Consider the following 10,458-nt stretch of genomic DNA (forward strand, 5'->3'; position numbering starts at 1 on the left):
TCATTTTCTTAGGGCAGTGTGATGGGCAGCTCAATATTTTTTGCACCCTAAGAGTCAAAGTAATTTGAAACCCCATCCCAGGGCATTAGGCTGCTGCTCCCACTCCTCCGTGCCCGGAGACTCCCCGGGGAGCCCGCCGTGTGCTTCGGGCGCTGCCCCTCAGGGCAAGGGGCTGCCGAGAGCCCACGGGGAGCTTGTGCTGGGCAGCCGGGAGGAACAGAGGGCGCCCGAGGGCCGCGCCTCACATCCCGGCTCCTTGCAGGGGCTGCCGCAGAGATGCACCGCTGAGCAGCCGCTGCCCGCCCCCCCGTGCCTCGTCGCCTCATAAAGAGTCTGGGGGCAGGGGCGGCTGCATGAGGGGCGCTGGTGCCCCGCACCGCGCATGCTGCAGCGAGGCCCGTCCACGCGTCCGTCCCTCCGCACCGGGCTGCGGGGCTGCCTCCGTCAGTCCCCACAACCCCGTGGCGGGGCGCTGGGACCCTCCAGCTGTAGCCCCGGCCCGATTTTGGCCCTCTTTCACTGGGCCGCCCGCCCGCACATGAAACACCCTGCAGCCTTCCTGAGCCCCTATTTAAAGGCTGGCGGGAGCTGGAGCTGCGCGCCCCCCTCGGGTGGCTGGGAGAATCGAGCAGGCAAAAAAAAAAAGCAAAAAAAAAAAAAAAGCGCGTGTGGCTTTTGAACTGCCCACAGACTGTCACCGGGAGGGGGAGGAGGGGAGAGAAATGCAGAGGCAGCAGCGGCAGCGGCAGTAGCGGCGGCGGCACTGCTCCAGCGCGCACAGCTCCCGTCCCAGCGCACAGGCAGCCCCGGCCGCGCCGCCGGACCCGCCGGGGGCACAGCACCGGCTCAGCCAGGTAAGCGCCCCCCAGCCCTTTTCTTTGGGGGGCAGAGCTTTTTATCTCCGTGTGGGTGGAGAGGAGGTGGTCGGGGGGGGCTGTGCACAGCAGGAAGATGAGGAAAAATGAAGGGGGGGGGGGAATCAGCATCCAGTGTGGGGGCTGAGATGCCCGGGCAGCGTGAGGGGGGCAGGAAAGCAGTGCGTTAAGCCGGCGCCCCCCCCCCCTTGGAGGGACCCGGACCCCGAACCTCCCCCCCAGGAGGGTGGGGGAGCGAGGAGGGCGGCTCCCCGCCGGGCGGTGCCGGACGCCTTGTTTTGCGAGCACCTGTGGGGCGGCGGAGCGGGGCTGCGGCTGGGGCTTGTGAGGGGCCGGGCAGAGCCCCCGGGCTAGGGCCTCGGCTCCGTCGGGGCAGCGGGCGGTGAGCCCGGGCTGGCGCCCGACACTGGGCTTGTTATGGGGAGGCGAGAAGAGAGCTCTGCTAGCGGCTGGCTGCGCAGTCGGCAGCGGGCTCTGTCGTGTCCGCAGAGGCGGCAGCAGCATCTTCACCCCCGTGCTCAACAACCCTTCATGCACAGTGTGTGTGTGTGTGTGTGTGTCTATCGATCGTTATATGTATGTATGTGTTTATATATGTATGTGTGGGTATACGTGTGTATAAATATACATACAGATTATATATATGTGTGTGTATGGGTGTGTCTATATATGTCTATACCGAAATTACGTATATGTATGTATGTATGTATATGTGTGTGTATACTGAACTCACTCTCTCTCTCTCTCTCTCTCTCTCTATATATATATATATATGAACGAATGAATATATGTATTCCAAAATATATACGTGGATGTGTGCGTACACACATATTTCGGTATACACACACACCCACACATATATGTATTTCGTTATGCACGCACACACACATTTCGGTTTAGCAGCCTGAGTTCGCTCTGGGGGGCGGAGAAGCTACAATCCAGATGCCAACAACCCCCAGACAGACAGAGACCCCTGTTTTTCCTCAGGCGCTTTCATAATGAATGCCTGGCTCCTAAAGGCATTTTTTTCGGCTATGAATATTCATCGAGTGCTTTCTCCCTCTTCCAGCAGATCTCTCCCTTTCCCCTAAAGGAGCTGCGCGTCCATGCCCCTTTCCCCCTGCTCTCCCCGCCATGTGCCTCATGACCGCGCCAAGCCAGGGCGCACTAAAGAGTGGGTATCTGCCCCCTGTTCTTGCAGATCCCGGCTCCCTGGTGTGTTTCGTGCTAGCAGCAAGAGCCGCACGCAGCCCGTCTCCTGGGGGTGCAGGAGCCCCCCGGGCTCGGCTCCCCCCGCCCCGTTCTGCCCTCGGAGTGGTGCTGCAGTGCAAATAAACGGGACCCTATTGTCATCACCTAGTCCTTTGTCTTCGCGTGGCGCATGCGTCGGGGAGCAGGGCGTGGGCGTGGGGAGGAGGCGCTGGTCGCTCCGGCATCCATCAAGCTCCGATCGCATCGGGGGAACAAAGAGATGCTGCAGTGGGGGTGCCGGGTCCCTATGCACTCGCTTCCCACCGCTTCATCCCAGCTGCTTTTTCTTTTTTTTGTAAGCACACAAAGATCGTTACAATGCAGAGGGTTTTTTTTCCTTCTTTTTCTTCCCCCTCCCTTTTCCTCTCCCCTTTCCATAATATGCTGATTTTTCTCTCTCCTTCTCCCATGTCATGTGTGTTAACCATGGGTGCTGGTTGTAGACGTTCTTTGCCTGGTGCTGAGCTGTCTGTCAGGGAGGGGTGAGAGAGTGGAGGCACCTGCCCTTCTCCCCTCCCAAAGGTGATTTAAGGAAATCAATCCCAGGAAAATAGGTGGGCGTTGGCTGCAGCCTGCAGAATTGGCAGTGGTTGCTTGCAAATCCTCCCATAAAATGGCTTTCCAAGATTGGGGCTAAAGCAAAAGTGGGGGAGGGAGGGAGGAGAAGGCGTGGCCTGGCTACATCCCAGTGTCGCACCATCCCTTGGACATTGTCATCTAGCCAGGTCTTTTTTGTAGATATAGGGGTCTTTCTTACAGAGCCATGCTAATAAGGCAGATGTATGCATGGATCCTCTCACTGGAAGATTATTAAGCGGATTTAATTTATGTGCTGCAGTTAAATTCCACATGAAGGATGCCATAAAGAAGCTATGCTACAGGGGACATCTTTGCTTGACAGATCCTGCTTTAGTCTAGGTCGCCTGCTCCAGGCAGCTGCCTCTCAAGACACACATTATTTTTTATCTTGTGGTCTATAAAGGAGACATCTCAGTGTCTCTGGTGCCAACTACCATGCCTGGATATCTGAGCTGATATTCCTGTTTCCTTTCCCTGCTGCCCGTAACCTGCTGTTGCCAAGGATTATCATGCAGGCTATTATCATGCAGGCTATCATTTTTTTTCCTTACCTGGTGACAATTTGTAAATCATAAGTCTCACAGGCTCTGTAAATTATAAGTTTGATATTTCTGTACATCTAGGAAGGGCAGATACTAATTTCTGTCAAAATGTCAGTTATAGATGTGGGGAGGGATACTGCACTCATTCATGCAAGCATGCTACTAGACAGAACTTGGCTGTGGATTTTATTATTACAAACCTCAGTGGACTGGAAATTTTACATTGCAAGGCCTTTTGCCCTCGATAGGATTGCCTTCCTTTATGAACTCCTTAAGGAGGGGGTGAGGGGAAAAGGAAACAGTTGTTGGAGCCTCAGCACTTATCCTGGTGGAGGCTTTGTACCCCAGGGTGTACAGATCATTGCCAGATGCTACCTACAGTTTGTACAGACTTCAGACTGCTCTTAAAGCCATGACCCCTCCTTGTCCTCCCCATATGTTTATGGGAGGAGGAGCAGCAGCAGGAGACTTGGCAGGTGGGGTAGCAGTGTTAAGGAAAGGGATAATGCCTCATTTATATCAGCGTCTCCAGTGGAGGTACCTCTACCAAGAAGCTCTCTAAATTGGGTTCTGTGATTAATATAGAGACTAGGAGAGGGAGAAAAACAAAACAAGCTTTACGATGTGTCTGTTCATTTTCTCCCTCTGCTCCTGTCTTTTACCACACACATTCTTCGCATTTGCCTTCATCCCAGTTTGTCTTGCAGGATTAGATGTTCCTATTCAGATGCTTTACTCTTCTTGACTACCGAAAGAGCACTTTTCCTCACTGGATAGGGTTTTAGTTTTAGTTTGGAGAATGTTACCTGTGTTCCACAAGTAGAATTACATTTGCAGAGAGGCTACAATCCTAGTTGTTTTCTCTTCTTGTGTGTATTGATGCACAAAATGCTGATTTAATACATACTTGCTGGGGCAGCATACCAAACATTTTCTATATCAAAATGAACTTCTGAATATCTTGCTGTACCCCATTAAAATAAAATCTAGGTTTAAAAGTAAAACTACTACTGGTTTCTTTGTATGTAGTATCTTTCTACCTGTCTTACACTCCTTTAGAAAGTACTTGTTGAAACCAGAGCACTGAGATGAACAAAGACATAATTTCAGCTCCCATCCCTTCACCTTGAAATTTTAACTTTGACTTTATATAAAGAGAACATGCTCGTTGAATTTGCAACCATTGAATATTTGTGTATATATCAGTCTCAACATAATGCCATTGGAATAAAATATTTTGAAATAAAGCTCTTTGTATCACCTTCCAGTAGTTCCCTTATTTTAATATACCTTGAAATCCTTCATCAGAACAGACTCTATATGGAAAGGTGGTGGTTATGTGATGGTATGACTGTAGCTTGTATTGTGTCATTTTTTTTTTGCCAAAAGTATTTGTGTTCCAAAACCTTTTCTGATGTACTTTCGTACCTCAGCTTATTTTTATCTCTCTTAATAGTCAGGTCTCATACTGCTTAATACAACTCAAAACTCTTAAGAAGCCAAATGGGGAAACAAGGTGAAGTATCTTGCTAAAGGCCACACAGCAGGCCAGTAGCAGAGCCAGGAGCAAAGTTTAGCCCACATGCCTTCAGCAAAATCATGTCCTCTCAACAGCTAAAGCAGATGATGAAAATTGTAGTCATGTATATAGTTAATGAATAAGAATGGCACACCCTAATCAAAAATGCATTTCACAGGCTGGCTGTAGATAGGCAAGACGTCTTAATCAAGTGGAGATTGTATTGCCCTTTATATGCTGTCTCTTGACTTAACCATAATACCTGCTCGTATCCTATGTTCATAAATAAAAATTTTAGAGGCACTAGTTTCAGATTAATTTAGTGAAATGTGTGGCAAACCTCTAGAAACAAGTTGTATCACTTAGACGTTTTAATTCTTAATGTTCTGGAGATTATTCTGGTATCAGAAGCACCTTTCTTGGCTTCAGCATGCCTTAAATGGGCTTCTTTGTAATATATGGAAGGCTAGTCCTTCAGGGTTAATAGAAGCTAGTGAGAGTTATGCTCATACCTTGAAATGAGCTGAAGACTATGTTTATCCTTAAGCATGCTGAACTTGAGGCTCAAACAACTAGACTCAAAACTGTATTTGATCATCTGTGAGCTGAAATAATCCATGTCTAGACCTGTAAAAGGAGTTAAGTTTTAATAAAATGAAAGGATTACAAGGTATGTTAATTCACATAAATTTAAAATTGTGGTAGCTGGTCATTGGGAATAGCTATAACAACACCAAATGCTCACAGGGTGCCTATGGGATGTTTTGGATGGTAATAAAGAGCCAGACCTCACAAGATCTCATTTCTGCCACAGACATCCTGTATGCTGTTAGGAATGTGACTCGTGGCCAGATTTTGAAGTGCTCAGGTCTTAACTGTGATACAACTTTTTGGGTAGCTGGCCTCGAGTATGGGTACCGCGCTTCCTCTAAAAATGTGACCATTAATCTCTTCCCCATCCAACATTCCCCAAAAAGGAATGTTCATACTCCCTTTGTTCTGATCATATAGGCTGTTAGATCTTCAGGGCAATATCTGCTTCTTCTGTTTGTATATGTTCAGATCCTGATTTAGCTCTCTAAACTGTGCTCTGGTAGCTTCTTCTATAAATGTTAAATCTAAAGGTTACACACCTTTGGTTTCCAACTAGGAAAATAACCAGTACTACTTATTCAAATACAATGAACTTATGTCTGCCTAGTTTCAAAGTCTCTCCTCTCTTCTTTCCATCTGTCCCCACTCCCCTTCTCCCTCCTCCCTCCCAAAAAAAGAGAGACAGGGTAAGGTAATGAGTTCCAGATTGTTCCAAAGTGTAGATGTGTTGGAACAGCTGCTCTTTCAACCATAGCTAGAGAAACAGAAAATGAAGGAAAGGGTCAGATTGGTTTCTTTCATGTCAATCAGTGGGAATAGAAGTGAGGTAACCATGAGAGAAGTCAAAAAAGAAATTTCTGAAAGCACTGGAGACTTGAAAATAGAAACCATATGCAACGTAACACGCTTAATGCATTAGGAAATACTTTCAAGATAAAAAATTGAATAAATGTTTAAAGATTCATTTTTTCTTGGAGTATCTTACATACCTTAACTTTCTTGTCTGAGACAGTGATGCCAAATACGCATTGTATTTCAAAATGGAGAAATGTGGTTAATACAAAAGGCACGTAGCTTTTGGTATTCTGATGTGAGAATTCATAATTATGTTTAGAATGTCTGGAAAAGACCTGTGTATGTGTAAAAAGTTTGTGATTTTTCGGATTCTAACCAAAATGACTTTATGTCCACCGAAGAACAGAAAAACACTGATAGAGTAATTTTTAACATATGTGAAATGATTAGAATTTGCCTAAGATAAAAGATGTGCAATAATTCCTTTGCAATCACGGTTCATTATCTTTAACTCTGGGGAAACAGTTTTATTAACAAAACCCTTCTGTTGAGGACTTGGATCAGAAGAAGGCAGATCTTTTCTGATTGGCTCGATCCTTTTCTTTTTCTTTTCTTTTTTTCCCCCAAAATGGAATGAAGCTAATTTGCATACTTTTATATTGTTCTAGGTTGTAGATCACTGTGTAGTCCTACTGTGATTAACTTTGGGAAAGTGAAATATGGCAAAGACACTTACACTAAATCCTTTGGTTTTTAGGATGGAAACATAAGGCATTACAGCTTACATGAGGATATTATTTTACTTTGGGTGTTTTTTTTCATTTCCATTAACTCAAATGTAGGTATTTGTGGTGCTTTTTAAAAGGACAAGAATTGCAACCAACTCCAGCTAGCTGCTTGGAGAAAAGAACTTCTTTGGTACTTTAATATGGGTTTCTAGAATGACAGAATATGGAGTAAATGCTCACCCAGAAAGGGCAATACAATAAGATAATCAGACTTCATCCTTGTCTTTCCCCTAATTCTACAGGTACTGCTACAAAAGTTACTAACTACATGTTAAAACAGAAGCTATAGTGACATACTGCCCTGAGTAAGAGGTGAATGCTCTATTGAAGCATAACATTTACTGGCAAAAGGCAAGCACCTGAAATATCTCTTGCCTAGTTTTTAATAAGGATTACTTTTACTAGCTAAAACCCCATGAATCAATAGGCTAAGTAAAAAGTGGAAGCTGTTCCATGTGTATGTAGTAAAGCCAATGATGATTAGCAATGTTTTCTTCAGTAAATCTTTAAATACCCAGAGGGCTGGATATGATGCAGACTGTGACACTTCTAGCTCTGTAGTCCTTTGCACTTTCCAGGAAAATTTCAATTGAGAGTTGTCAATTTTCTCCTTCTTCTTTGATATTTAGAGGAAATGGGAGCCTACACTGAATATTTATATGGTTAGAATTACAAATTAGTTGAAAATCAGATACTAAACATTCATTGTATTATCATAAAGCTGAAATGGCTACCTAGGCACAAAGGGAATATTTATAGGTCTACCAATGGCAAAGTATAGCTGAACAATAACAAAATTGCTATGCATCTCCTCCATAGCAGCATATGCTGTATACAGTATTAATTGGGAGGTAGGAAGCCCAGTCTCACGTGTGCAACCACCATAAGGAAACATGGATACAGACAAGTACCCAGTCACAACTGTCTGCATGAGATATCTTGCAGTACAAGAGTCTGATTACTTCAGTGCCTTGGAAATGGCATGCTCCAAGCAGAGAAGAGCACAACTCAGGTGTATGTACGTGTGGGGAAATGCCAGAGATAATACAGTACTATAAACTACATTGGTAGTGACCAGTGGAGAAGAGGAACCTGTTCACTATTGTGAACAAGGTGTTGCCTGACAAATACTGGAGGTTTCTGTTTGCTTTGTTGATGAGGAAACCCTCATATTGCTGTCACGTGTATGGGGGTTGATTGCTGCTGTGAATGGCTTGTTGCCTCTATGCTTGTTCTTAGGGGCGCGAAATTATACTTGGGTATGTGGGGTGCAAAAATGAGTACAGAGATGTGCAGGAAAGAGAAGCAGTTTGTCTTTATCTATGGGACTGAAATAAATGGGGAGAGCGCAGTTCACAGGTTTTTCTAACGAGCATAGTTCCTTTTGCAGACAGAAGCTGAGAGCCCAGGGCCATCTTGTCTAGCCAATGTTGCTTTGAGTAGCATTACTTACTCCTGGGAGCACACCGTCAGAGATGTCATAGCCATGGCTGCTGTTATTTGCCTGGTTGGGAATGGGCTGGGGTAATCTTGTGATCCAGTCTTTCCTTTTCAGAGCTTGTAGTTCCTTAAGGCATGCTTTTTCTTGTCTCAAAGAGTGAAAACAAGAAACCTTACCAGATTTAATGACTACTTACTCTGCCCTTTACCTGAGGAGGAGGATGGAAGTACAAACTGCTGCTGGTCAATAACCTCATTTGCAGTGTGCATGAAGGAACATTGCTTTGGTCCATATGACATTCCTCACTACTGATACAGTAATAGATGGGGATGAGGTATGATAGTGTTGTGTCCCCCCTGCCCCCCATTCTCTGGCACGTTACAGAAAACGGTCTGCTGTGCTTCTGCCCAGGAACTGTTCTGGTTTGTGGGAGAGGTCTTGAGGCAGTAGAGAATAGATCCCATTTTCCGTGTGCTTTGTGTGGGATTTAATGTTTCTGGGAATTGCATTAATACTATATCCACCCGAGGACTGCTACTGAGTAGTTGTGGAGTGGTTAGCTGGTGGCAGAATGAAGCCTTCAGAGTCCTGCTGCTAGGGGCCAGAAGGTCCAGCAGAGAAATCCGGAGATATGAGCTATCTGGTGACTTGACTCCATGGACCTATGGGTTTGTGTGCTGCCTTCTCACTTGGGCTAGGGGCAGACATTCAAAAAGCCTGAGCCTAAACTGGTTCACTATTTGCAGGGTAGTCTAAGCTGGACAGCTTAAATAACTGGACAGACATTCTCTGTTAAATAAGGAAATGCAGCCATGTGCCTGCAGTGGCTCAAGCCATAAGCTGGAGGGTGCTCGAGCATGCCTGCCAGCCACTGCCGAAGGGGAGGGAAGAGAGGTGCCCTCCAAGGCTCTCACCGCTCCCTGCTGGAGCAGTGGCGGGGTGGCCAGGCACCAGCCAGGGCTAGCATAACACATGGGATGCCAGACACCAGCCTGGTGGGGGGAGGGCAGGGGGAAGGAAGGCAGATGCTGCCAGATTGAGGAGTGGGGATGGGGAAAAAGTTATTTCTCTAAAGCAAGCATTTATTGAACAGCAATTTGCATAGCACATAACAGGGAACTACCAAAAATCGTTGCCTAAGCTAAGATACAGCCCAGTAAAACACAGGATATACAACTTAGTCTAACTTAAAATGTAAACCAGGAAGACAAGAATTAATTTAACTAATCCTGAGGGCAGCTTGTCTCCTTACAGCCAGGCATTCAGAAAGGCTTTGTTTAGGTATTCCCACCTTTTACACATTCTGCATTATAATGTAAATGTAGCTATCTGCATTCTTTGGCAAAGCTGCCTGCAACTGCCCTTAACTACATCTCCAACCATGTGTGATGACTGTAAAGTCTTTGCCAACACTTCCCACCTCTCAGTCTGGTCCTGCAGGTGTTAGCTCTGGGCTCACAGGTGCAGGGCTTGGATCTACACACAGAGGGCTAGCTTGTCTCTGCCCCCCTCCCCCCAACTCTTCTCCAGGACACACTGTGAAATTAATTCCTTCCCTGGCCTGGCAGTAGGCAAGCTGCAAAGACTGCAGCCAAACCACTGAGGGTTCTGGGGGAGAGAGGGAACAGAGGAAGGAATTAACTCCATCCCTGCCTGGCTTCAGGCAAGCCATGGAGGTGTGGCTGGGGCTGGCAAACCCCAGCTGTGGTCCCCAGGGTTTGCCAGTGGAGGTGGGGGTGGGAAAGGGGACAGAGGGAGGAATTTGCCTCAGGGGCCATAGCAGGCCAGCGTCTAACCATTCCTTGTTCCTGCTCCGGCTAGACAGCAGAGAGGAGGGCCCAACCTTGCTGTAGAGCAGAAATTCCCATCCAGCCCAGAGAGCATGCTGGGATGCTGGAGGAGACTGGTTTAACATAAACCAGCAAGGGGTCTGGCACAGATATTGCATAAACTGGTTTGAGCCAAATCAGTTAAGTCTGATACTACATTTCATAGACATTAGGGCTGGAAGGGACCTCGGGAGATCATCGAGTCCAGCCCCCTGCCCAAAGGGCAGGAAGTCAGCTGGGGTCAT

The 10,458-nt window shown here is 46.6% G+C and overlaps 1 protein-coding gene across 1 annotated transcript in view; it reads left to right on the forward strand.

The window, feature by feature from the left end:
- The first annotated feature begins 714 nt into the window (after window positions 1-714).
- Window positions 715-10,458, forward strand: part of BASP1 (brain abundant membrane attached signal protein 1) — an 81,997-nt gene continuing 72,253 nt past the window's right edge. Inside the window, exon 1 of the mRNA XM_019541911.1 lies at window positions 715-854. The gene's annotated coding sequence lies outside the window, so the exon portion shown is untranslated. The remainder of the gene's footprint in view (window positions 855-10,458) is intronic.

The sequence above is a fragment of the Crocodylus porosus genome, unplaced genomic scaffold, assembly GCF_001723895.1.
Source record: "Crocodylus porosus isolate Cpor-Errol unplaced genomic scaffold, CroPor_comp1, whole genome shotgun sequence".
Taxonomy (NCBI): Eukaryota; Metazoa; Chordata; order Crocodylia; family Crocodylidae; genus Crocodylus; species Crocodylus porosus.